This window comes from Ictidomys tridecemlineatus, unplaced genomic scaffold (genome assembly GCF_052094955.1).
Source record: "Ictidomys tridecemlineatus isolate mIctTri1 unplaced genomic scaffold, mIctTri1.hap1 Scaffold_1416, whole genome shotgun sequence".
NCBI lineage: Eukaryota > Metazoa > Chordata > Mammalia > Rodentia > Sciuridae > Ictidomys > Ictidomys tridecemlineatus.
Genome location: NW_027521256.1, coordinates 45,828 through 71,985, shown reverse-complemented (window position 1 = coordinate 71,985; position 26,158 = coordinate 45,828). Strand labels below are relative to the sequence as shown.

The 26,158-nt window shown below is 43.1% G+C and overlaps 1 pseudogene; it reads right to left on the bottom strand.

Annotated features, from left to right (window-relative positions):
* Positions 1-7,207: 7,207 nt before the first annotated feature.
* Positions 7,208-25,297, bottom strand: LOC144372657 (hexokinase-2-like; annotated as a pseudogene).
* Between the last annotated feature and the right edge of the window lie 861 nt (positions 25,298-26,158).

The window sequence follows — 26,158 nt, the reverse complement described above, 5'->3', positions numbered from 1 at the left end:
ACTCAGCCAACCCAGCTGCCAGAACTGTGAGCTAAATAAACCTCTTGCCTTTAAAAAGTTCACCTCCACATGAACTAGGTGATTAACCCAGATGGTCTGCAATGGCAAACATTACTCCCTCCACTGTTTGGCTGGCCCAAGGAATTGAGTGGCATGTGAAATCTCTGACATTGTTTTCAAGGCTGTCTGAAATCATAGACAAGTGAAGACTACCACTACCTAAGAAGAACAAACTAAAAATATCCTGTAATTTCACCATCAATGAACTCAGAAAAAAATTCTGGAATATATCCACAGTCACTTTGCCTCTGTACTTTATTTCTCTCTCTCTCTCCCTCCCTCCCCTTTTCTCCCTCTCCTTCTCCCTCTCCCTCTAATTCTTTACTCAGTACCACAGAAAAACTGTTGTTAAGCACAGATATAGAAGGGTTATGAAACTGACCATGTGCCAGGCCACAAAGGATTAATTGATAAATACCATAGAATAAAAAATAGCAAACATATCATTTTCTCAGACTCTAATACCAAAAAATTAGAAATGCATAGCAAAAGGATAGTTTGCAAAACATATTGCTGGGAAATAAATAAGATTAAATTTTAAAATGTAAAAAAAGAAAACATATAGCAAATTAGTATGCACTCAGAATGTCAATGAAATGGTAATCATTTAAAATTCCTGGGACTTAAAACAGTAGATGGAGGGAAATTTATAACTTCAAACAAAAACTGTTAATTCAAGAAACTGGAAAAAATTAAAAGGGCAAATTTAATAAACAAGAAAGAAAAATAAATAAAAATAAGGACAAGAAAATCAATGAAGTAAAGGAAGAAAAGACAAAAGCAAAAGCAAATTCTTTGAAAACTTCAATAAAGTAAAATTCTAGGCTGGGGATGTGGCTCAAGCATGCTCACCTGGCATGAGTGCTTCCCGGGTTCGATCCTCAGCACCACATACAGATGAAAGATGTTGTGTCCACCGATAACTAAAAAAAATAAATATTAAAAAATTCTCTCTCTCTCTCTCTCTCTCTCTCTCTCTCTCTCTCTCTCTCTCTCTCTCTAAGAAAATAAATAAATAAAGTAAAATTCTGCCAAGGCCAATCAAGAAAAGAGGAGATGAAAGCCAAGCACAGTGGTGCACACCTGTAATCCCAGCAACTAGGGAGGCTGAGGCAGTAGAATTGCAATTTCAAGGGCAGCCTCAGCATTTTAGCAAGGCCTTAAGCCACTTAGCAGATCCTGTCTCAAAATTAAAAATTTTTTAATAGGGCTGGGGATGTGAGTCTGTGGTAAAGCACTCCTGGATTCAATTTAAAAAAAGGGAGAGAAAGAAATTGCAAATAGATAAGACTAATTGAAAGGGGAGAAACAATTATAGATATGACAAAGACAAAAAATGATGTAATAACAATAATCCCTTTGAAGTAGCTTTGTTAGATTATCACACCTAAATCTGATTGAGGGTCAACATTTAAGAATCAATTTGCAGAAATACAGAGGACAGGAGAACATGTCAAAGTGGAGATGCAATCATGGACAATTCTAGGCCATGACCCATGACCCAATTTCTTCAAAGGAAGAAAAATAGCTAGAAGGGACCAGAGATATTAGAAGACACATCAGCCAAGTGCAATGGATAGACTTCCTCAGATTCAGATTCAAACAGACAAGCTTAAAAAAAATGACATTTGTGAGATAATTGGAAGCTTAAACACTAATTGGGGTTTCTTGATATTGAGCAATAATTACCTGTGGAGGAGTGGTGGATAGACTAAAAAAACACAGTTCTTAACTTTTGAAGTTCCCTGCAAGAGCATTTTCAGTTATAAAAATGCCCTTGATAGCCAAACTCAGTAGTGTACAACTGACATCCCAGCTATCCAGGAGACTGAAGCAGAAGGATTGCAAGTTCTAAGCCAATCTGGGAAATTTAGCAAGACTGAAATAAATAAAAAATGAAAAAGGACTGGGGATATAGCTAAGGGGTAGAGTGCCCCCAGATTCAATCCTTAGTTACCCCCCCTCCCAAAAAATGCCTGTGATTTGCTTTAAAGCATTAAGAGAGCAAGGCTGAGGGCTGTAAATACAAGATTAGCTGTGAGTTGATAACCACTGAAGTACAGGAGATCATTAATCTACTTTTGATTATGTGCTTAAATTTTTCTAAAATAAAAGTTTTCAAAGTATGATGAACAACGATATGCTAAATATTGTGAAAATTTGGATATTGTGATAAGTTTGTGATGCAATATGAAATGTCAAAATATGGAATACATAGCCCCAAACCCAATTTACAATCATTAAACTTAATGATTTTTTTTACTCTATAATTTCTGCTCTTTCTAAGTCACCAGTTAATGGAATTTTTTTATTAGCAGCCTAAATGGTCTAAAACACTAAGAATGAAAAAGAAATTCCAGGAATTGTTACCAAAAACCTATAACAAACTTTTTTTGGGGGGGTACCAGGGATTGAACTCAGGGGCACTCGACCACTGAGCCACATCACCAGCCCTATTTTGTACTTTTTATTTAGAGACAGGGTTTCAATGAGTTGCTTAGCACCTCGCCTTTACTAATGCTGGTTTTGAACTCAAGATCCTCATGTCTTAGCCTCCCAAGCTGCCGTGATTACAAGCATGCGCCCCCACACCTGGCTAACAACAACAAAAAAAAAATTATAAGGAAAATTTCAGTATATTTCCTTGCCTCTCAGGTATAGTTTACACATTTAAAAAAATAATAATATAAGATGCCTGGTTAAGTTAGAATTTCAGATTAAAAATTATTTAGTATAAGCATATCCCATGCAATATTTAGGATAAAATACTGGGTATCCTATATTTTATCTGTCAATCCTACTTTGAGGGAACATTCAGTATCTGAAGACATTCTCATCTAAACTGGGGTTGGGGTATTAATGACATCTGCTACAGAGCCTACAATGCCAAAGATGGTACCTCTCACACACACAACAAAGTAATGATTCTAAGGTTAGAATCCTATGTTATACACTTATAATAACCGACCAAAAATATAAGAACCACACACAGCAACTATGAATGATATGGGCATTAACTTAATTCATAAAATCTTTATAAACTTTAAAACTCTAACAAATAACAGAAAAGATTTTATAAATAACTAGAGATTTTTAATGCTTTTGTGAATATGTTAAAGGTTAATTTTAACTCCATGATCAATAAATACAAAATTCAAAAATTTAGGTAGATTATTTTCAGAGATTACTTATTATTCTAAATTTTACATGAAGTAATAAAGGGCCAAGACTAGCATAGTCAACTTTGAAAAAGAAAAGGGAATACTAACTCTGCTAGATACTAGGCACACTACCAAACCTTGGTAATAGAAACAGAATGTTACTGTCCCAAGAACAAAAAAACGGGATTAATTAGAGAGACGGAACACTCAGAAATGGAACCTTGCAAGCCTAATATATTTTAGAAAAGTTGTCCCAAGCCAGAAAGAAAAGATATAAATCACTAGTAACATGGGAAAAAAAACTAAATCCTATTTAATATTATATAGAAAACAAACTTCTTCAAGAGATTCATTTATCCTTTAAGGCAAAAAATTACCAATAAATAAAATTAACAGAAGACCATTTTAGTCAGAAAATTTAGAAGAACCAACTATACAAACAGTAAGCAGGTGTGGTGGCACACACCTGTAATCCCAGCATCTTAGGAGGCCAATTTAGGAGTGTCAAAAGTTCAAGGCAAGCCTCAGCAACTTAGCAAGGTCCTAAGCAACTTAGTGAGACCCTGTCTCAAACTAAAAAAATGAAAAGAGCTGAGAACGTGGATCAGTGGTTAAGAGCCCTTGGGTTCAATTGCCAGTACCAAAAGAAACCCCGAAAAACTGTATAAACTGTAAACAAAAATGATAGGTGGATTTGATTACTCCAAATTAAAGGCTTTCTAGTCCACAAAAGACACCATAGACACAATGAACAGGTTAGAAGATACCTGCAATATCTAAATCTCCCAAAGGATTGATACCTGCATTAAATAAGGAGTTCTAGTGCATCAGAAAGGAAAAAGAACACTGGTTGAATACAAATATTAAAAGGGAGTCAACTAAGGGAAATCCAAAAGCAAACACATATAAATAAATGCTGAAATCCACAGTAACCAGAGAAATGTTGATTCAAGCAACAATAAGATTCAACTTTACACTAATAAGATTAATGATGAATAGATGTCTAGACAATGCCAAGTGTTAGTGGAGATTTGTGCAGGTGACTGACAGCAGGGACAGCCTTTCAAAAGGGTAAGCTGGTAGTGTGGGGGTCAAATGTGGCAATTGCACATCCTATGATCCAGCTGTCCTGCTCTTGGGTAGATGCCCAGAGAGATGATCACAAGGATAATTATGCGGTCATGTGCAAAGAAATTAATTGTAGTGACACTCATTGCCATGTTTGTGTATCCAGATTTGAGTCAATGCACATGACCACTTTTAAGAAGATGAATGGGAACACGGAGTGAGTATATGCACACAATGGGATATTTGTGGCAATGGGAAATAATGCATTAGCTGAGCACATGACACCCCTGGGCCTTTGAAAACACGGTGCTTTGTGAGGTGGGAGACAGAAAGAGACTTTTAGCCAATAGAATTAGTATTTTTTAAAAAAATGCACACAGAGGCTGGGGATGTAATTCAGTGATAGAGCATTTGCATAGCATTTGCAAGGCCCTGGGTGCCATCCCCCCAGCATCACAAACAAACACACATAAAATTAAAAAGCATCAAAGCAATATATGCTTCATAAAAACACATACAAAATAAGTTTCACATGGATCACAATGGTTGGCATTTGGAAGTGGAGAATATTAATTAAAAAAGAGAGTGAGGATGAAAGGAAACAAGAAAATTAAAAAGCAAGAAAAGTTTGTGCAATGATGAGAAATTACCCTGAAAGGATATAGCAGTGGCCTTCTGCTCCTGGAGGCCCAAGCTGTAAGAAAACAAAGCAATCAAGAAAGAAAAAGTTGTATGGTCTTGGTTGAATCTAGAAAAGATATTTCTAAGATGTGAGTAGGTGGTGTACGGACCTTATACTTGTTGGAAGGGAATAATTTCCCCATGGTGAGGGATGGAGCATGAGCATGGAGAATCCAGGGCTCTGAGATCCTCTCATGCAGGAATTGATCTTAAGAAATTTAGAAAATTATATGCTAAACATCCTGTCTAGTACTAGGATTTGGGAAGAATTAAGGGTCTATGCCACTCCAAACCCACACCCCACAAGGGAAATGACAGAGAAGCTCTTCTGAGGCTTTAAGGGAACCCACAGAGACCCAAGGGCAGGTACCAACATTGCACTGAGTAGCCAGGCTAGGAATGGCAGATAAGGCCAAGCCTCCCAGATGCCCAGAGGGGTGGGAAACCTGTGGGGAGCTGCTGAGGAGGGGGCTGCCTGCCTTTACCACAACAAATCATTGAGGCAGAGGGGAGACTCAGGGAAATCCACTACACCTGCTGTCATATAGTATTGTATTTAACAACAATAGGATCATAATATAGTCATATCTCTGAGCATCATGGAGGATTGATTTCAGGACTCACCAAAGATACTAAAATTCATGAATGCTTAAATCCATTATATAAAATGGTATAGTATTTGCATATAACCTCCACATATCTTCCCATACAGGAGAACGTAAATGTCTAGGAAAGTTGAAATACTTAATATAATATAAATAGTTGTTATATGTATTGTTCCAGGAATGATAAGAGCTTACATGTGCAAACATCAAGGCCTAAGTACATTTTCAATTCTCAATCCATTGGATCCCAGGATGCAGCTCCCTCAGAGGGCAACTGTTCAGGTTCTAACACACTGGGGGCATGAAGCAGCATCCTCTGAACATTGTCTTTGTTATTAAATATTCTTCTATAATGCCTATAATATTTTTTGATAACTCCATATAATGGTCTAATCAAAGATCATAATGTAGGGCACATGCCAGTTACTTTGCTAATTGCTGGGGTCCAAGTCATCCCACCACCCTGCTCTTTATCCCATTTCCCAGGCTCCCTTTACCAACTAGGTTCAGCCATCAAGAAACACTGCAGAACACTAAAAGGTGGGAGGGAGAGAAACCCTGGTAACTCTACATTCCCCACCCAGTTTTGTGGTTCCAGTTACTGCCTCTTCACTCCCCCTGACCCCAGCTTTTGCACTCTGATCTAGGCAGCAGGATAGAAGCACCTTTTCCTTTTTTTTTTTTTTTTTTTTTTGGTTTCAGGGATTACATCCAGGGGTGCTTAACCACTGAACCATATCTGCAGTCCTTTTTGTATTTTATTTAGAGACAGGGTCTCACTGAGTTATTCAGGGACTTGCTAAATTGTTGAGGCTGCCTTTGAACTTGCAATCTTCCAGAAGAAGCTTTTTTTTAAGTTGTCAATGGATCTTTATTTTTTATTTGTTTCTATGCAGTGCTGAGAATCAAACCCAATGCCTCACATATGCTAGCTAGGCAAGCGCTCTACCACTGAGCTACTCAGAAGCAACTTTTCTTGATGTCATAATTTCTGGGTTGCTTCTCTGTAGTATCTGGCTTCTCCATTTTCCATCACCTGTTTAATCACATCACTGAATTATAATGTTTGAAAAAACTAGAGACAAGTTTTTACTATCTGGACCCTGAAACAGGGTGAGCCAAACAGTTTATTTTTAGCTATTATAAACCATATAATAGTCAAAACCTTAGTTCCCAATGTGTATTTCCTTAGCACAAATTTCTGGAAAATTATGTAAAACATATATGTATCACCTATTTCCCCACTGAACAGGTTCTACCAATTTATACTTTGACCAATTTACCAACTTATACTCCCATAGTCTAAACACTTTGTTAAAAACAATAGAAACTAATTTAAATTTTTCCTTTATCATTGGCTCTATTATTCTCTTAGCCTTGATCTTTTTCCTTTCTCAGTTATTGTCAAGCAATTTTCCACAGAGATGTGGAATTCCAGGAGGAGGGAGGGGTGCTAAGGATTATTATTATTTTTTTAAGTTGTTTGAGAACCAATGGGAATGGTTGTGACCAGTATGAACAGTCCTGGCTTCTGTATCTCAGGAAGGCCAAGACTTGGACACGAAACTTTACAGTTAATGTAAAAAAAAATCCCAATCCAACGGGGTCCTCTCTGCCAAGGAAAAGCTGAGGGGACTGTGTTTCTAACACAAAAAGATGACTCCTTATAATTTAAAACAGGGAATAGGGGGAAGCAGAGAAGTCCCTTCCGAATTCGGGGGTTCTATCGCTGACAAGCCTCACGGGTGCGACAGGACACGGCAGTGATGAGCGCGGCCCCCTTCCTGCTGCCGTCCTCTGACTCCAGGAAGGACACTTCACATTTAGGGGCCAGGTCCTTCACAGTCTCATGCATGACTTTGGCAAAACTGGAAAAAGGGAGAGAAAGACAAAAGAACAAAGCACTTTAATAATGACAGATTTGTGTGCTCAGAGGTGAGAAGTAATGTTGGCAACACACAAGTAATTAAGAGGAGGAGCACAACAGCTACACTGTGGGTCTATTTATTTGTACCAGAAAATTAAGCCTGGGAGATGCTAATAATCTGTCCAAGTTCAATATCACAGTGTACCCATTTAGCTCTTAGCTCAAGGGAGCTAAGATTTCACTCTAGAAAAAATGCCTTTGAATTCTGGTGAACTGTGCTCTTAAAATGAATCAGTGAAAGAAGTTCAACAGTCCTGTGAGCCACCTATGAGTCTTGCAGAAGTGTGTAACCTCCTCTGCAGGGGAGGACCAAATCCTGTGCATGTGGTTTCTATATTTTCCAAGGGTTATTACTTCACATCAGACCTACACTGACTCCAAAATGCCACTGAAGGCAAGAGGGGCAGATGTATAGGGTTTCTGTTAGGACATTACAGAGATCACAGATCATCTTCCTATGGGACTGGAAAAAGAGACAGTCACCATCCAACCCATCCCAATCCAAGAGGGTCAGGATGCCCTCTCATCTGTGAAGCTTAGGATGCCCAGTCCCAGGGTCGGGAGCTAGGTTTCCATCCCTGCTACAGTTTGGATCTAAATGTCCCTCATGTAAGAGGTGGGAGGTTTTTAGGTCACTGGGGCTATGCCCTTGGAGGGAATTGCGGGACTCTGGTCTTCCTTTTTCTTTCTTTTCCACTTTCCAGTCACAAGGTGAGCAGTTTGGCTCCACACACACTCCTGCCATCATGTGCTACTTTTCCACAGGCTCCAAAGCAGCAGGGCCAACCAGTCTTGGACTGAAACTTCTGAAACTGTGAGCCAAAATAACCCTTTCCTCTTTATAAGTTGATTATCACATGTATTTTTTGACAGGAAGAGAAAGCTGAATAAAAGTCCCTTTCCCAACCCTCATCTGGAGCCAAGACTCCTATTTTTACAATGAGACTTATCACTGAGGAGAGGGACGTGGATTTTTGGAGGTCCCTCCCCCTCTTTTCACTAATAGTGCAGACTCAAAGAGCCTCTTAGGTCATTAAAATAAATGTGGTGACAGCTCAACTCATTATATCATAATAGCTAAACTATGGAACCAACCTAGGTGCCCTTCAATTGATGAATGAATAAAAAAATGTGATTGATATTAAGAAAATACATATACATATATGAATATTACTCAGTCTTAAAGATAAATGATGGTATTTGCTTGTAAATGGATGGCGCTGGAGAATAAGCTAAGCAAAATAAGTCAATCCCAAAAAACCAAAGGCTGGTGATTTTTCTGATATGTGCATGCTAATTCACAATAAGGGGGTTGGTTATGGGGACAGAAAGAATAGTAGAATGAATCAGACATTACTACTCTATGTACATATATAACTATAAAACCAGTGGGATTCTACCTCATGTGCATCCAGAAGGATGAAAAATTATGCTCCAACTATGTGTGATGTATCAAATTGCATTCTACTGTCCTGTATAAATTAAAATAAAAATTGAAAAAAATCAAGTAGCTGCTATGTAGATAGTGTATAATACTGTCCAAATATATTGAAACTATGTTTATAAATAAAAATGTTGATATAAACATTTTGATTTAGGAAAAAAATACACAAATGTATTTGTGGGAGAGGTGGTCACAGTTTAATCCAGGATTCTCCACCCTCACTTCACCCCGTGGGTACTGTGCAGGCTGGGCACTGCTCTACTCCTTTAGCTTTTAGCTTAAAGGCTTTCAGAAGAGAGTATATGGGCTACTTCCTCACTTCAAAATAAATTATACAAATAGACAAGTGAGAGAAGACAGAAGCAAAATGGTAATAAGAAGGGAGAAAGGAGAAGACAAGGGAAACAAGGAATACAGTTGAAAGAAAGGGGAACTTGATATTTCCATATTGAGGGCACAGCAAAGGGCCAGGCAGCAATCCCTTTCAGTGTCACAGGCCATAGGGTCTGTCTGTGTCTACTCCTCATGGGTAGTATGAAAGCGGCCATCGACAGCACATAAACACATGAGTGCCACTCTCTTCCAATAAAACTTGATTTACATGAGCAATCATGGCTATTGATTGCCAATTCCCTGACCTAGATCATAGGGGGAGAATCTTGCTTGAGTTCCAGCATGTTTGCTAGAACATTCACAGCAGCACTGTTTGTAATATGAGTCAAAATCTAGAAATAATCCACATAGTACACACTTGGGAGGCTGAGGCAGGAGTATTGCTCAAGACCCAGCAGTTTGAGACCCTGGACAACATAGCAAGACCCCATCTCCAAAATAAATAAACAAACCATAAATGCTGTGTGAGAAAAGCCAGTCACAGAAGAAGCCATGTGATTCTATTCATGGCAAGTTCAAAAATCATGCTCAATTTCTAGTATATGTTTACTAAACAATATAGATGTGTAACATAGAGACTCGGGGAAAAAAAAGCAAGAGACTGAGTTGGGGCAGCCCTTATTTCTAGCAGAGTAGGGAGAGGGTGCAATTGCAGGGCCGGGTGGGGGGCAACACATGTCCAATACTGAACACAGGCTTGATTCTGGTTCTGATTACTGATCTCCAAATTACAAACATTAAAAACAACTATTTAATAATAATTTTCTATAAAGTTAAAAGGGGAATGGGGACAAAGACAAAGCGATAAAGGTCTGGGGTCAGGAACTCACTGAGGATGTAGAGGGTCCCATCCACACCCACTATGACTTTGAGGGTGTCCAGCCCACGGTTTTCCTGTATCTTGTCCACAAAGACAGCCATGCCTGAACGACAGAGCTGGGCTGCCCGCCATGCCACCACGGTGCACACCTCCTTGACGATGATGCTGTCGTCACAGGTGCTCTCGAGGCCCAAGTGGTGCAGGATGGCACGGACTTGCAGCAGGGCCAGGCAGTCTCTGGGGTGGAAGGGAGACGGTGAGTGGTCAGTCAAGAGCAGAGAGGGCTGGAGACCCCTCTCTGGTTGGCTCTTTTATCCTGAGAGTGACAGGAAATTTTAAAAGAAGGTCCTCATTCTACTTTGTGCAGGGAAGGTAGAACACTGTCACTACAAAACATATCCAAAACCAAAGGAACTTCATTGTCTACTCATTTGGAAATAATAAAGACAGTGGCCATGCTGGCATGTGGCATTTCTAGCTGTAGAACATGTTTATGTCCCTTCTCTCATTGCTGTCCCTGGGTCTTCAGGAAAAGCATTAACTCACTAGCATTACACTCCTGCTTGATTTCCATTCCCCACACTGGGTAGTCTGCATTCTGCTTGTGTCCTTTTTATGAAATAGATGCACATAAAATTGTAGTGAGAAAATAAACCCTATTTTATAAAGAAAACTATTTTAGAGACCTAGAATCATCTCCTCACCCATCAACTGAGCAGACTCTGTTCACTGGTGCAGATGCCCTTGGGGCCCACTCAGGTCAGTTACCCAGTTCCTGGTCTATGCTTTGAGAGTAACCATAGCATTAATTTTTTAAGGGCTCTGAAATTCACCATTCTAATTTGGAACAGAGTTTTCTGCCATTAGACCAGAGGACAGAGGCTTCAGTCTAACAAGACACAGCATAGCATGATTCTGCCCTGCCTGATGTTTACTTAGTCCTTGATAGAGTGAAGCCTGTCCTCTTTAATCAATCCTCATTGCCTGATTGTTGCAGCCAGCAGTGAAGAAGAATCCCCAAGCCAAGCATGGATGCTTCATCACATTATTTTCCTCTGCACATTTTAATTTACATCCTATAATGGGGTATCTTTCTTGTTCTATTTGACCTAAATATACAACAATATCCCTGTTCATGTCCCCATGCCATGCTCAGCACCATCTTTCATGTGTGAGCCACTAGACTGACTTGTGTGAGCCCTGCTCTGATCTCACTTGAGCTGTGAAATCCTTCAGCTTGTCTGTCCATGAGAAATACATAGGACATGACCGCATCCTCCTCCAAACCCTAAATCAACTCTCACCTCTCAATCTGAGACAAGAACTTTGTTTCAAAGATTCCCCTTGTCTTGAGCTGCTCTGAGATGCGACCGCGGAAGAGCAGCCCACGCTTGGTGAAATCGATAAGGATGTTACGGACAATCTCGCCCAAGTACATGCCACTGATCAACTTCTCAAACTTGTAATTCATGGAGGTTAAATAGGAAGGTGGTGTGATGTGTTGAGACAGAACGGAAAGTGGAGTACAGCATGGCAGGAAAGGAATGCCACTTAATTCACTTGAGCAGGATTCCTAGTGTCCTCTCACACTGATCCTCCACCTTCAGCAAAACTGAGCATGTGCTGTCTGCTCACACCCTCCCCTCACCCGACCACCATCACCACCACCACTCATGGAGCTTTGTGATGCTGGCCCTTGAGCAGTTCTGGCAAGAGAGGGTGCTTGACGCTGGATGGCTGGGGGAGGAAGAAAGGATTTGCTCCTGTGTGGGTGCCCCAGCAATGCTGTTTTACCCTGGCAGCAGCAGTGGTCCACTCATCATTTTTCCCTCACAGACTCAGCCCTAGGTTTTGATCCCACCCCCACCTCCGCTTTCCCGAGCCTCGAGGTGGAAGCAGCTTCCTCATGTTTACTAACTCAGAACTTTCTAAGAAACCCATTGTCATCTCAAGATAATAAGCTTCCTTGCAAATGCTATGGTGGAGTCTCCGATAACTTATTGCTGTCCAGTTCTGGAATACAAGGCCCTCACCTAGTTGGGTGCCTACCTCTGTTTGCCCAGGTTGAGCGAAAGATCATCCACAGCCTTGTCAAATTCCGTGCGGAAGTCGTCCAGGCATCCATTGCCCTAAAGCCCCCCCCCACTCTATGTTGACGCACATCTGCCCCTCTTCTCCATCCACCAGCTCCACATTTCACATCTCCTCCATGTAGCAGGCGTTGCTACCCATGCCTGCCAATCACAGGGACACCAGGTCTCACTCAGCTCCAGCCTCCCACCCATCCAAGGCTGTACCCCCCGCCCCTGTGGGGAGGATGGTTGATAATGTTACCAACAATGAGGCCAACCTCACAGTGAGGGTCTTCATAGCCACAGGTCATCATAGTTCCAACTGTGTCATTAACCATAGCCACCACGTCCAGGTCAAACTCCTAAGAAGGCAGAAGCAGATGCCTAGTCCACAAGTGAACCCCAACATTCTCCCTTCAGACATTTGCAAGGACACTTACATGTATATAAAATACATCTCAAATGCTGTGGCTCACTCCCTTATTTCATACTAGGCTCGCTCAAGGCTTGCATGAAGACTTCCTTATTGTGCTGCTATTAAGATTGCCACTTCCCTGCTCACTTTATTTGCTCTCCTTGTCCAACTTCATTTATCTTAGCCCTTAATAACAGTTGCCATTGGATTATGGGTTTATGTTTGAGAACAAACGTTCTTTTTTGTTTTGTTTTGTTTTGTTTTGCTGTCATTCCTGAATCCCCACACCCAGAACAGAGCTTTATGCACAGTGGACACTCAACCATTGCTGAGCTGAGTGATTACATCAATTTTCCTGCCAGCCAAAGCAACTGCACTCAATGTTGGCCCTCACAGATCACTTCAAGCATCAAGGAATCAATGCATGGGGTCTCCTTTACCTCTCGCCTGTGGATCACTTCCTTCAGCAGGGTGACCATGTCCTCACCCTCGCATCCAGATGCCTTGAAGCCTTTGGTCCACTTAAGGAGGATACTCTAAAAAGCACAGAGAAGACCTCAAGGGCTGCTGGGTCATTTCTGGGCTCTCAATCTTTTAAACTAGACAGATTCCCTGGAGTAACTAGCCATCTCACCTACCAGTGATCCTCAATCTAAGGTTGTTCCTAAGGTTGCTGCTTGGATTTACTGAGTACTTTCTGTACACCAATGCTGGTGCATGATATATGCTACACCATTTAATCCCCACAGCCATCTTTGGAGAACATTTATTATGATCACACCCACCTTTTACAGGTAACCCAGGCACCCAGGTGACTTGCCTAGGCCTAGTTTGAAGCTAAAAGCAGGACTCACCTCCAGACCTGCTGACTCCAATTAATGGCTCATAAGCACTGTGCAAATGTCCCAATACATGTTTCCTTTACTGGGCAAAGCAGTTTTGCCCTGTACCTGTCCTTCACTTAAATCAGAAGGGTCAGTACATCTCTTAATTTTTCATACTTCCGTATCCAGTGAACGATTACCTGGACACAGCTGGGGAAGTGTCTAGGCCTCACATTTCTTAGTGAGAAAGCTCTCTAAGGCTTCTCAGAGTCCTCTGTGGGCCCATCTTTAGTGTGGCCCTTGACCATGTCACAGGGCCATCTGGAAGTAAATGCCCGGTGGCTTTGCACGTGGGAGGAATCTTTGTTCACTGGAGCCCTCTGTGCTGCCGAACACCAGGAACCAGTGTCAGCAGTCCCAGATCCATTTCCCAAGAGGCTGGACCCATCAGTGGACTGTGTGCTCACTACCTCCCACTTGCACGGTGTCCCCAGGCCTTGCTTGGTGGTTCATGCCCATCACCTTGGCATCTCATCCACCTGGATGTGTCACACCATGATCAGATCCCAAGAGACTCAGAAGAACAAAGCGCATTCCTGTGGAGCCTTGGTTTACACACTCACATCCAGACAAGGGTGTGCTCACCTCCACCCATCTCTCTCATCTGCACATTAGCTTCATATCTCTGGCAAAAGTTTGACGTGTTAAAATTTATAGAATGTCCAAGTAATATCACTTCAGGTAATCCTTATAAAAAGACACCAACAGGCCCCAACAGCTGGGGAGACTTGCCCAAGGCCAGTGGCGAGTAAGTACAGCCAGAGGCCCTCAGGCCTCCTGAGCACCTGCTAATACCTCATCATCAGGATGACCTCATCAGCTAACAGATAGAATCGTCTTTCCCTTTGTTTGCTGTTCATTTTTATGATCCTAGACATAACATGTGCTCTTTACAGATAATTGGAACATACAGATTAAGATCCAGCAGGATGACTGTTCTATTCAGATAAACTACTTCTATTCAGATAAAAACAGTTATCATACCCAATAAAATATATAAATACATGGTATGAAAAGATAGTGTCTGTTTAAAATAAAATAAAATAAAAATTTGTAGGAAAAGTCTGGAAGGACCTTGTTGGAATGTTATTTTTACTTTTCTATTAATCATTTTTTCTTCTTTTCTATATAATATAGATATTATAATTCTCAAAAATTTAAGAATAAATAAATAAAACCTCTCCCCATCAAGTCATTCTTCTAATTTACTCCAAGTACTCCTCACCTCCTCCAGGACTGCACTCAGATTATCACCTCACTGCGTCTTCAGAGCTGTAGTATCCCATTGCCATGGTCCAAACAGCAGCTCTTACTTTCCTGAGCTTGCTTCAACAGCCCAGTTTGGAAGCATCTAAGGCAGGAACCATGCCTTTTGCACCTGGAAACTGCATCCACAGCACCATAACCCTGCAGCATGCATGCAAGTTTCTACATAACTGGCTATGTCAGAGAGGAACCACTGTTCAAATAAAAATACTCTAATATCGAAGCCATCAGCCCAGATCCCAGCATTGCCTACTCAGCTGTCCTCCATCTCTTTATGTACTCTTATCCAGAACATCTGGGAACACCAGATCTTCAATTCCTCTTTCATTCATCCAAGGCAAGTTGAACAGGAATGAGAGGCAAAAGTGAGTCTAGAAAGACCAGAGCATCCACATTTACAGGAGACAAAATAAAAATGCCTGAGCCTGTAAAGCCTCAGGAGCAGGAGAGAGAATTTGAGCTCATGGGCTCAAGACATCAGAAAAACAGAATTCAAATAGTGGCTTGGCTACTCCCAAGCTAGATGACCTGGAGCAAGGCACCAAGTACCTAAGTAGACCTTATCTTCTTTACTGAAAATTAGGCATATGAACACTTAACATAGATGGTTGCTGTGAGGATTGAATGAGATAATGCACATGGGAAGCTAAATGTATAATGTGGCATACAAATAAGTGCTTAAAATATGTGAGTTTCATGTTTTGTTTTAGCATCACCATCATCATTCTTCCAAAGAAAGTTGGATCCTAACTAACCCATTTAACCTTCACCAGCCTCAACCAACTTATTCTTATCAATGGGCCCTTACTCCCCAAGGGTCACTAGTGCCCTTCTTTCACTCATTAAGGTCAATAAAGCCCATAGGAGAGCCCTGTGGGAAGGCACTGTTACCTCATCCAAGCTGTTCTGCTGGCAGGGGAAAGAGAAGTTGAAACCCAGAGGCAGAGACACACCCTTCATGCCCATGTGCTCCAGAAAGTTAGTGATGCATTGGATGATGTGGTCAAAGAGCTGTGGGGAGAAGTTGGAGCACTAAGAAAGAGGCCCTGGCCTAGATGGGCTAGCCCCAACAAGACCTCAGTAGGAGCTCAAGGTTTCTATCCAGAAGAAATGAAAGCTCAGGCACAAACCCAGAGAGCAGCCTGGGCCTGGGGTGCACCAACCTTCTCCAGGTCCATGGGTGAACAAGGAAAGTGCTGTCATTGAAAGCAAGAAGCTTCCTGGGCCCTCCTGGAGGCTCCATGCTGCTCATCTCCTCGCCTGTGCCATGCATGACCTCCTGTGGGATGGATTAGATCTTGTTGTGCATCTCTACTCCTCACTGCTTCCCATTTCACACACGCACTAGCAGGACCTGGAAATTGGTTCCTACAAGGTCCAAGGCCGAGAAGTCCCCTTTCTCTGGAAAACAAATCCAAGGAGGTAATGAGCTGGGGTGACAAAGAGTGACAGTTTATGTACCTTCCCCTGACAGGGCCCACTCTACAGCTTCAGCAGCCTCAGGGGGTGATGGAGTGTGAGCTCTATTTAATGATGAAGAAAAAAGATGCCCCAGGATGAGATCTCTGCTGGCTCCTTAGTGACTCTCAAATGAGTCCACATGCTGGGGGCCCAGAAGTCAAAGTGAGCACTGCAGAGCTCTGGGGATGCTGATAGAGTACATTTAAAACTATCTAAATATGCTATTTGTGCCAAATCAAATACCACCTTAGGTTAGATTCCAGACTAGAGAAAGAAAAAGAGAGTGTAATTCTTTAAAAGAATTAGAAGGAAAATCTTTTAAAATGAGAAAAACTTCCACCATTAGGCAATTTCAGTGTGCCACAAGCCTCACACACAGTCCCCATCCAACACTTAGGCCATCCTAAGGGATACAGTTCATTCCTTTCTTATGGATGATCAAAATCTGGCTGAGATGGACAACATTACTTATGTAGAATCACATCAGTAGAAAAGGGGAGAAGGATCAAACCCTAGTCTCTGGAATCTATACTAACTGCTACATTGGCCTGCTCAGCAATCATTTTCTCTTATTTGGGAAAAGACCTTGATTTATTAGGTTACAAGACCCACAAGAGGGTTTATAGTGATGTTTTTCTGTAAAGGGACAGACAGGAAACATTTTAAGCTTCATGGACCACATAGTCTCACTGCAAACACTCAACTCTTCCAAGGTAGTGCAAATCAGTCATGAATGCTGTACAGACCAATGGGCATAGCTGTGTGCTGGTAAAACTTTATTCACAAAAGCAGGCATAAGCCAAACCTGGCCCAGGTAGTACAGTACCCGGACCAAGTGATGGTTGTGAGCAGGGGCTCTGGTACCTAAATTCCTGGATTTGAATCCCAGCTCTGACTTTTGCTAGTAGCGTGAACTTGGGCAAGTTTGTTAACTTCTCAGGCCTCTGTTTTTTGCCACATACAGCAGTTGGTTAATACACAAAAGTAACTACTAATCTTTAATAGCTAACAAATATTAAAGGAATTAATAGGCATTAAGTGTGTTGATACATAGTAGGTACCAGTAAGTACTGTTTGATTTTAGCTGAGGTATGTCTGGTTGACTCTAGTATTATAGTAATATAGCTTCAAAAACAGGTGGCAGTTCAAAAGTCCAAGGCTAATGCTAACGGACCTCCCCAATCATCGATGCTAGGACAAAGGCCTGCCAGGAGAGCATCTCTGCTGCATACCTATGCCATCGGGGGTATCACACACGTAGGTGGGCAGCATCTTCACAGGGGAGATGGAGTGTGTCTCCTTGTTCATACCTCGCTCCATTTGAAGCTCCATCCTCCTCTTGACCTCCAGCAACTGCTCATGGCTCAGTTTTATAGGCTCCAGGGTCTTCTGGTGGGCTCTTTGTTGATCAGCCAGTCGGTAAGCCATCGCAGTCACCATGGCTGCCCCTTTGCTGCTGCCACCCTCAGAGCCGAGGAAGTGAATGACACAGTCAGGCAACAGCCGACTTACAGCCTTGTGAAGACGCTTGGCAAAACTGTAGCCGCCCAGGTGAGATAAGAGACAGGTGTCCACAGTTAAGGTCAGTGGTATAAATGGTTGCACAATGGCTCACTGCTTCAGCCCAAAAGTTGGGCCTGCAAGAGCAGAGGCTGCCCTCAGCCTTCTCCCTCCACATTTTCCCATGTTAGGAATCCCTGTATAAAACCTCAGATGACCGCCCTGGTGGGGTTTATCCCCCACTGAAAGGAAAGGACACTTCTTGCAAAACACTGTTCCCTATGTGCAGTCACAAAAAAATCTCCTCTGCCCAGGAGATTGCAATCAGCCTCTGCAGTCTAATAGAATCAGGTGGCTCTAACATTACCCATTTTTCATGTTCCATAACTCATTTTATTTGAAGATGTAACTTCTTCTGCACTCTCACCTCTCTTTTGCCAATTTCTTCCAACCATCTCAAGGTATCTGAACAGCTAAAGATAACATGTTATGTTTGGCAAGAAACTCTCCAGGTGATGACTGCTTTGAGGTATCGCTCTGGTACTCCAAGTGTGGTCCATGAGCCAACTGCCTCATTGGAGGCTGTGAGATGCAGGATCTCAGGCTCACCTCAGACCTTCTGAACCAGAATCTGCCTCTTAAGATCCCCATGTGATTCATGTGCACATTAACTAAAGTTTGGGAGGCACTGAGCTAGGAGATTAGGGGACCTCAGAGCTGAGACCTTCCACAGTGACCAGCTCAGTTAATGATGCCATATTGACCTGGCACTCATGTTAGGAGAAATTAAATGAGTGCAACAAGAGGCATCTTCCAGGTCCCAACTGAAACTTGAATATCTCGATATATATAACCCAAGGGATCAAAACATGCAGCATGGCATCAATTCAATACCCAAATCAGAGGCTGGTAACCCCCAGGACTGAGGTGGTCCCTGGCAGAATACATAGCACATATAAGAACCACCAAGAATCATAAGAGTAAAGAATGAAACTCTGTCTTATAAAGAAGAGGGTGGCCAAGAAGAGTACCCAGCATGCAGGGGAGCTCTGAGTCATCATCAGCCTTCAGAAATCACCTCCACCCACACCAGGAATGACATCCTCCAGTAGCCACTTGCTCCATTGGGAACTATAATTCTACAAAGACCCCCGACACCTTGGGATGAAAAACAGAGCTGCCCGATGGAGTCACCAGGTCCCAGGTACTCTGGGACCTCCTTCACTCCTGGGCCCAACATGCTGACTCACTGAAGGTGTTTCTTGTAGACGGAGCCATCAATCCCAAAGGTGGAGCGCACCCTATCCTCACCCTTGCTCTCCTTGATATGCTGCAGCACAGCAGCCAGGGTGGCTGCACACAGGTTGGTTGAGCGTGTGGACACAATCTGGCAGATCCCTTGAGTGGCCACACAGTCCTCCTGCAATGGATTCAGACCCAGCCACACCATCACCTGGTAGGCCTTCCGGATGCCATCCTTATCGCTGGGAATGAGAAAGATAGTGTGTGTGCACTTGTCTGACCCACTGTGGCCAACAGGAGGAGGGTGTGGGTTGGCAAGGAAGCCCATCAGCTCCAGCAAACCCCATCTATCAGTGAGGACACAATTTCTCTTATGACCTTGCTACCTGTTTGTGAGCAGGGTGGGGACAACAAGGAGGGAATACAATGCAACATCGCCACCTTGAGGTATCTTTCCCAGACATCACATACACACACACACACACACACTCTCTCTCTCTCTCTCTCTCTCTCTCTCTCTCTCTCTCTCTCTCTCTCTCTCTCACACACACACACTCACTCACACACTCACATACAGTGCTAACCTGGCTCATTTTTCCCCCAGTAAGTAAAACCAGTATTTCTTTTCTGTGTGCTAATATGAAGATAAGACCTGGTTCATGGACCTTCTGCACTCTTTTCATTTGCCATTTACTTGTCTTAGGGTAAAGAGACAGAATCTCTGCCTCTATAAACAGTCACCTCTAAACATGTGCCAGCTGTGCTGCCCATCTGTTCTCTCTAAAGCAGCCAGAGTTTGTCTGTGTCTGAAGATGGTGGGAAAAGTTAGGTGATTTGACACCATAAGTGCCCTTCTCAGGGGAGCCAAATGCCTCACTATATTGAGTACTATCATCCCCTTGGGGTGTAGCAAGTTTAGCCACTGTTTAAAGGTTCCACTCAGAACAAAGTCCTTGGAATGCTTTCACTGCTTCTTTTGGCACTGAAATCACCTCCTCTCTCTACCTGGTTCCTCAACTAATAGGACCCCCTCTATTCACATGAGGAAATAGCAAGAATGAAAAACTAGCCCCAGCTATCAGGATACTATGGGCCATCCTCACTCCCACCCCCGGGCTGGACTATGAGTGGGTAAATATATCTGTGGGCATCCAAGCACCTATTTTTCTGTTTTGAAGTAGGGCTCAGGGTAGTCCCTTTTGAGAACTGCTGATAAGAAAAGACATGTCAGAAATTCAGGAGAAGAACAAGGAGATAGATGCAAACAAGTGTTAAGGTGCCCCCGTTAATGCCTCCAGGATTTAACCCAGGGCAACAGCCCAAGTCCCTGCATGCGCAGGCCAACTGTTTCTAGAACCCTGAGTCACTTCATTAGCATCACCCTCAAAATCCACACGAGCACAGACAAGTAAGTAGAGTGAATTCACAGGCCCACCATGGGTAACCTTCAAGACCCTATTGTGGCCAGGTGACATGGCACATGCCTATAATCCCAGCAGCTTGAGAGCCTCAGGCAGAAGGATCATGATTTCAAACCCAGCCTGAGCAACTTAGTGAGGCTCTAAGCAACTCAGCGAGACCTTATCTCTAAACAAAATATTTTAAAAAGAACTAGGGATGTGGCTCAGTGGTTAAGCACCCCTGAGTTCAATCCCCAGTATCACCCCCCAAAAAAAAAGGCAATCATGTGGACCTCCTGCTCAAAGAGTCAAAAGCCAATGCCTCATCCATGTTCTCCAAATGCCTCTCCCCATAACCAGACACTTGGTTATGGGGAGAGGCATTGGGACCAGAAACTTACTCTTCAATATCTGAGACATCTTTGGTTTCAAAGCTGCCTGTGGTGAGCAGTTCTGGGCTGAGCTTCCCCTGGAACAGCAGCTCTTCCTTGGCCATCTTCACCAGGATGAGCCTTACCAGCTCCCCCATGTACATCCCACTGATCATCTTCTCAAACCTGCAGGGAAATACAGACCAAAGCAATAATACCCCCCCACTGTCCGTGAATGCACAACTTTCCTAGGGAGGAAAGACACAAATATGTGAGATTCAGCATGCTTTAGAGGACAGTATGATTAAGGATTAACTTTTTCAGGTGTGTGTCGACCTGACAGCTGGGGGGCTGCAGGAACTGTGGGATTAGGACTGACCCTCAGGCTGGTGAGTCTTGAACAATGGGAAAAAACAGGACTTAAACAGATTAAACAACCAAGTGTATAAAACATTCTGGACAGACTGAATTTTAGGTAATTTAATTTTGTGTAGGAGAATGTTTTTTAAAATTTCTTCTCTCAAAAAAAAAAGCTTCTTTGAAATAGAATCTCACGTAGAGTCCCAATATTTTTTTTCAAGAGGAAAAAAATTCAACCTGATTAAACATAGGCACAAGCCTCTTTAAGGCAATTTGTGGATTCCTGAGAAAATGGTGGGGTGGGGAGACAAGTTGGGGCAGGAAGATAGTGAGGCAAGATTACAAGACCAAATTAGAACAGCTCTCAAAGAGTCTGGGGGTAAACACAATGGAAGTTTTGGAGCAGGCTGGTGATAGAAGAAAGGCAGAGATCAGCTCCCAACCTGAGGCAGTTTGGTAATTTAATTTTGCAGCACTAGGTGACACTGTTTTCTTTAGAAGTCTTTCCAGCGACGACTATGTGGCAGAGGAAACTCAATCTCTTTTGGGCAAAGAAGTCCCATTGGTCTCTCAGAAAGCCTCTGGGTCTTAGAGAGAGGAGGATCCTAGGGCTACTGGTACTGTCTAGGACTGGCTTCAGTGACAAGGAGGCCCAGAGCAGGGGTGTGGAAGGGAGTTGGACATTACCTACAAAGAGACAACTTAGGCCAAGTCGGAAAGCATTGGAGCTAAGGGACAGGTGGCAGCATTTGTTCCGAGCACAAGGCACATTGAAAATGTCAAAGCACCAACATGGGCACCCGCCTTGGGAGTAACCTGGCTTCAACAGTGAGGATTCCACATCTTCACATGTGAAGCTGGTTGTATAGAAGCTAAGGGAAACACCCCCAGGGCAAGCGGGTCTCTACAGTGTGATGTCATTGCTCATGATTTTGGGGCTACCTCAGCTGACAATTTGAAAGATGACTTCCCAATCTTTTTTTTTTTTAATGAATAAACCAGGAATATGCTGTCAAGACCTGGTGGGGAATTTTGTCTTTTGATACTTCAAAGGGTACAGGACTCTTTGGAATGACATGGGTATGTCTCATTAATGGAGGCAGGCATTGAGTGAATGACTTCTCAGCTCATAAACCTCTGGCCACCTATGGCAGACACAACTGGTATGTTCCTAAGTTCAGGTAAATGGACTCACATTTCAACACGTAAAAAAAAAAAAAAAAAAAAAAAAAAAAAGCTTATGACTTAATGAAACCAAGCTTTGAGGAAGAAAGGACTCCCCAGTAAAGCAAAAGGCTGCCCACCACTGACCTGGTATATAGGGCTAGTTTTCCTTTCTAAGTAGAGATCTGTGCGAAAAGACTTCCCAAAACAGTCCCAACACCAAGAAGACCATAGAGATGCTGCATTGCTCAAAATGTTTTGTAACTATGTTTAGTGCTTGTAGCAATCCAGTCTCAACATCTTCAGAGACATTTGGCAAACGTGAGAATGAAATAAGGTTGTGTAAGAGTCGAAAATAACATAAAACCAACTCTGACCTGGCTGGAGTGTAGAAGATTCAGGTCACAAAATGCTGGGGCCTTTTATCCAATCTACTTCGAGATTATGGTTGGGCCACGGACCAAGGGTGGAGCCCAAAAAGGCTTCTGAGAAGCCAGCCTTTCCATAAGCCTTAATCAGTCTGCAACTGAAGCAGGAGGCCCTGGGACTCTGTGGGTTGGCAGTGAGCAGCGATATGATATAGCCTGGTCCTTTGTGGGGTGCAGTGGTTGAGAGCTACTAAGGGGCTTTTAAGAACTAGGATATGGCCTTCCAAAGTGAATGTGTTGAAGGATGATTGGGTTTATCACTCACACTGGTTTTAGAGCCCTCTCAGCAATTTATATTCCCAAATGTTCCCATAATTGGTGGGTACCTTGGCAAACTTTGGGGGACAAAGTAAGACTATAGAGATGACCTGAAAACAAATGCTCTGTCCCTGAGCAGCCCCAACCTCAGTTCCCAACACACACCCCCAACCCCTCCCCCCAAAGGCCCACTCACAGTTGCTTCCCAGGGTTCAGTGAGCCCATGTTCATCTCTCGGTCAAACTCCGTGCAGATGTCATTGAGCACGCCATCGTCCCCAAAGGCCCCCCACTCCATGTTGATACACATCCGCCCCTCGTCGCCCTCCACAATGTCGATGTGGCACATTTCCTCCATGTAGCAGGCATTGCTGCCAGTGCCTGACCAAAGCAAGGAACTGCTCAAGCACCTCCCTATGCATCCCTCCCCTGCCCCCATCTTCCTATCACGCTACTGTCCAAGGCTGCTCCATATTAGGATCCCTTCCTGCAGACTCCTGGACTACCCAATATATGATCCAGAACTCTACTACCCCCAGCTCCACAAGCCTTGGCTTGGCCCTCCAAAGAAACTACATTGTTATCTTCAAATATAACCCAGCCTACAGGTCACTCCCTTCTTTTCAGCCCACTCCGCCAACTGCACATCCGGCTCTCATACCCAGAGCTCACTCACCCACAATGAGACCAATCTCACAGTCTGGTCATCATAACCACAAGTCATCATGATCCCAACCATGTCATTCACCACAGCCACAATGTCAATATCAAAGTCCTGTATGAATGAAATGGAGGGTTATGACCTTCACCATCACATAAGTGATGGATACAGGATGTGAAGATGGAAAAAGAGCAGCAAGACACACAGCTCAAGTGCAACAGGCTTACTAACCAAACTCAGAGCCAAGGAAGGTTCGAGCTGGAAAGCTAGATCCACACCCAGGTGAACATCGGGCAACTCACTCCCACCCTGCTTGTTCTCATTGTGGAGAACCATTTTCCTGACACCAGCCCTGTGGTCTAGTTTGTAGCCATTACTGCACTAAGAAAAGTCAATCTTGTTGGCTTCTTCTACTTCTCTTTCTTCTCCCTCTCACCTCCCCTCTTCTTCCTTCTCTCTCCCTTTTTCTTTTTCTCTCTCTCCCTCCCACTCCTATGACAGAACTTTATCTGTCCACTCTCGGCCCCATTGTACTGTCATGTCACCATTATGCCAACTTCCTTACTTGAAATGATATGAAGTCTTCTTCAGGACTGAAGGTTTTTTCTTGCACCAAGACTAAGATTACTTTCCACCATGTTAATCTCAAAACCCCAAAGGCATCTGATCATATATAAAATTACTGTGTAATAGCAGAGAAGAAGAATACCTCCCCTTAAGCTCTACAAAAGCTTCTCAGGCTGAGTTTGAGCACAGACTTCAGGGTGAATCCCAAAGGGCCTGCACACCTGAGGTCCCACCAATCCACACTCACCCCTCTCTGCTGGATGGCCTTCCGGATCAGAGCCACCACGTTTTGCCTTTCACACCACTGGACTTGAAGCCCTTGGTCCATGAGACCAGGAAACTCTACTACAAAACAACTAAGGAATGAATATTGATTTTCTACAATTTAAACACAGGCCACATTTTGGCAGGCATCATTAGTAGAGCTCTCTGATGCCCAGCTAAAGTCATGATTGAATTTGTAGACTGTCTCCTGACTAGCGGAGGAAAAAGAAACTCAGGATCCTCCCAGGTTCAGGAAAGGAGATCAAATGAGTGATTCCTTCAGGATTTACTACCTCTAAGAAATAGAAGGAGCAAACTTTAGACTTGCCAAAATAAGATATGTATATCCTTGAATCATTAACTCATGAAGCAACCTTCTTCCAAGACCTTTCATCAAAACACTCAGGATCAAAAGAGTTCCTAGCTTTTCATTCCTGTCGCCCTGGGTGGGATTGGGACACTGTGCAATAGGTGTGAAATGCAGAGTAACAAAGAGCACCCACCTCCCCGATACTTTTTCACCCCTCAACACCTCCACACACGCACAGTCACCTGGAGCCCAGAACTCTAAATACTGAATCCTTAGCTATAAAATCCCTCAGTGCTACTGCCGACACCACAGCAACAGATGGCCACCACGGCGTTCTTCCCAGTCCTCCCAGCTCCAGAAGCGAAGCAATGCAGCAAGTCTTCTGAAGAACCCATCTTACTTCATCTAGTTTACTCTGGTGGCAGGTGAATGAGAAGGTAAAGCCCAATGGGAGCTTCTTGTCTTTAATTTGGAGCTTATCCATGAAGTTGGCCAGGCATTCAGCACTGTGGTCAAATAGCTAAGGACACATGATACAGGAAGATGAGCAGGCAGAATGGCAAAGAAATTAAGACCTTGGGCTCACAAAGGAATTAGTTGAATTTGTACCAGATCCTCTTACTCTCTGAGTCTTCATTTGTTTTTCATCGAAGAAATGGGAATGGTAACTAGACTGCCCATAAAAAGTTCCCCAAATGATTAAAAGAGTCAGTTCATATAAGGGCTTAATACTAGTTAGTACTCATTAAAAGCTGTCTTCCATTTAGACTATTTATCTAAACATCTGTCAAAATAACCCTGAGAGGAAGGGGTAAATCGTGGCCAAAGTTATCAGAATGTCCTCGCACGCCCTACAAATAGGACATCCTTTGGTGGCCCTGGCAGACCCCCCAGACACAAATTCCTAGCCAATTATCTTACCAGAAAGGAAAGTTCACCTCACCATCAGGTAGTAGTACTTCAGCATCCCTGTTTCTTGTGACTGGGGGAGTGGTGGAACATTCTGTGTTGGCATTCTATGAACCAACTTAGCAAAAATGAGTAACTTTTTTCTATTTTTTCCTCTTTTCTAGAAAACTAATCACCTAGGGGCAATCCAAAGAAGTTATCTTTGTTTTCTACTTTCAAAAATGGAATACTCAGTTCTCTCTGAAGAGCAACAAAGAGTAGGGTTTTGTTGGTGGGCACTCCCACAACTGTGATCACACTGAGCAGGACCCACAGCTCCTCGGCCCTGGAGAAAGCTGCATTCACAATGAGCCAGGTTTTTAATCAGCCCCCCAAAAAGCCCCCTGACTTCCTTCTTGGCCATTCAGCACCCTCAAAGAGAAGTTGGTGACCTCCAGATGCTGAAGGGATGAGGCCAGAGAGGTCCTC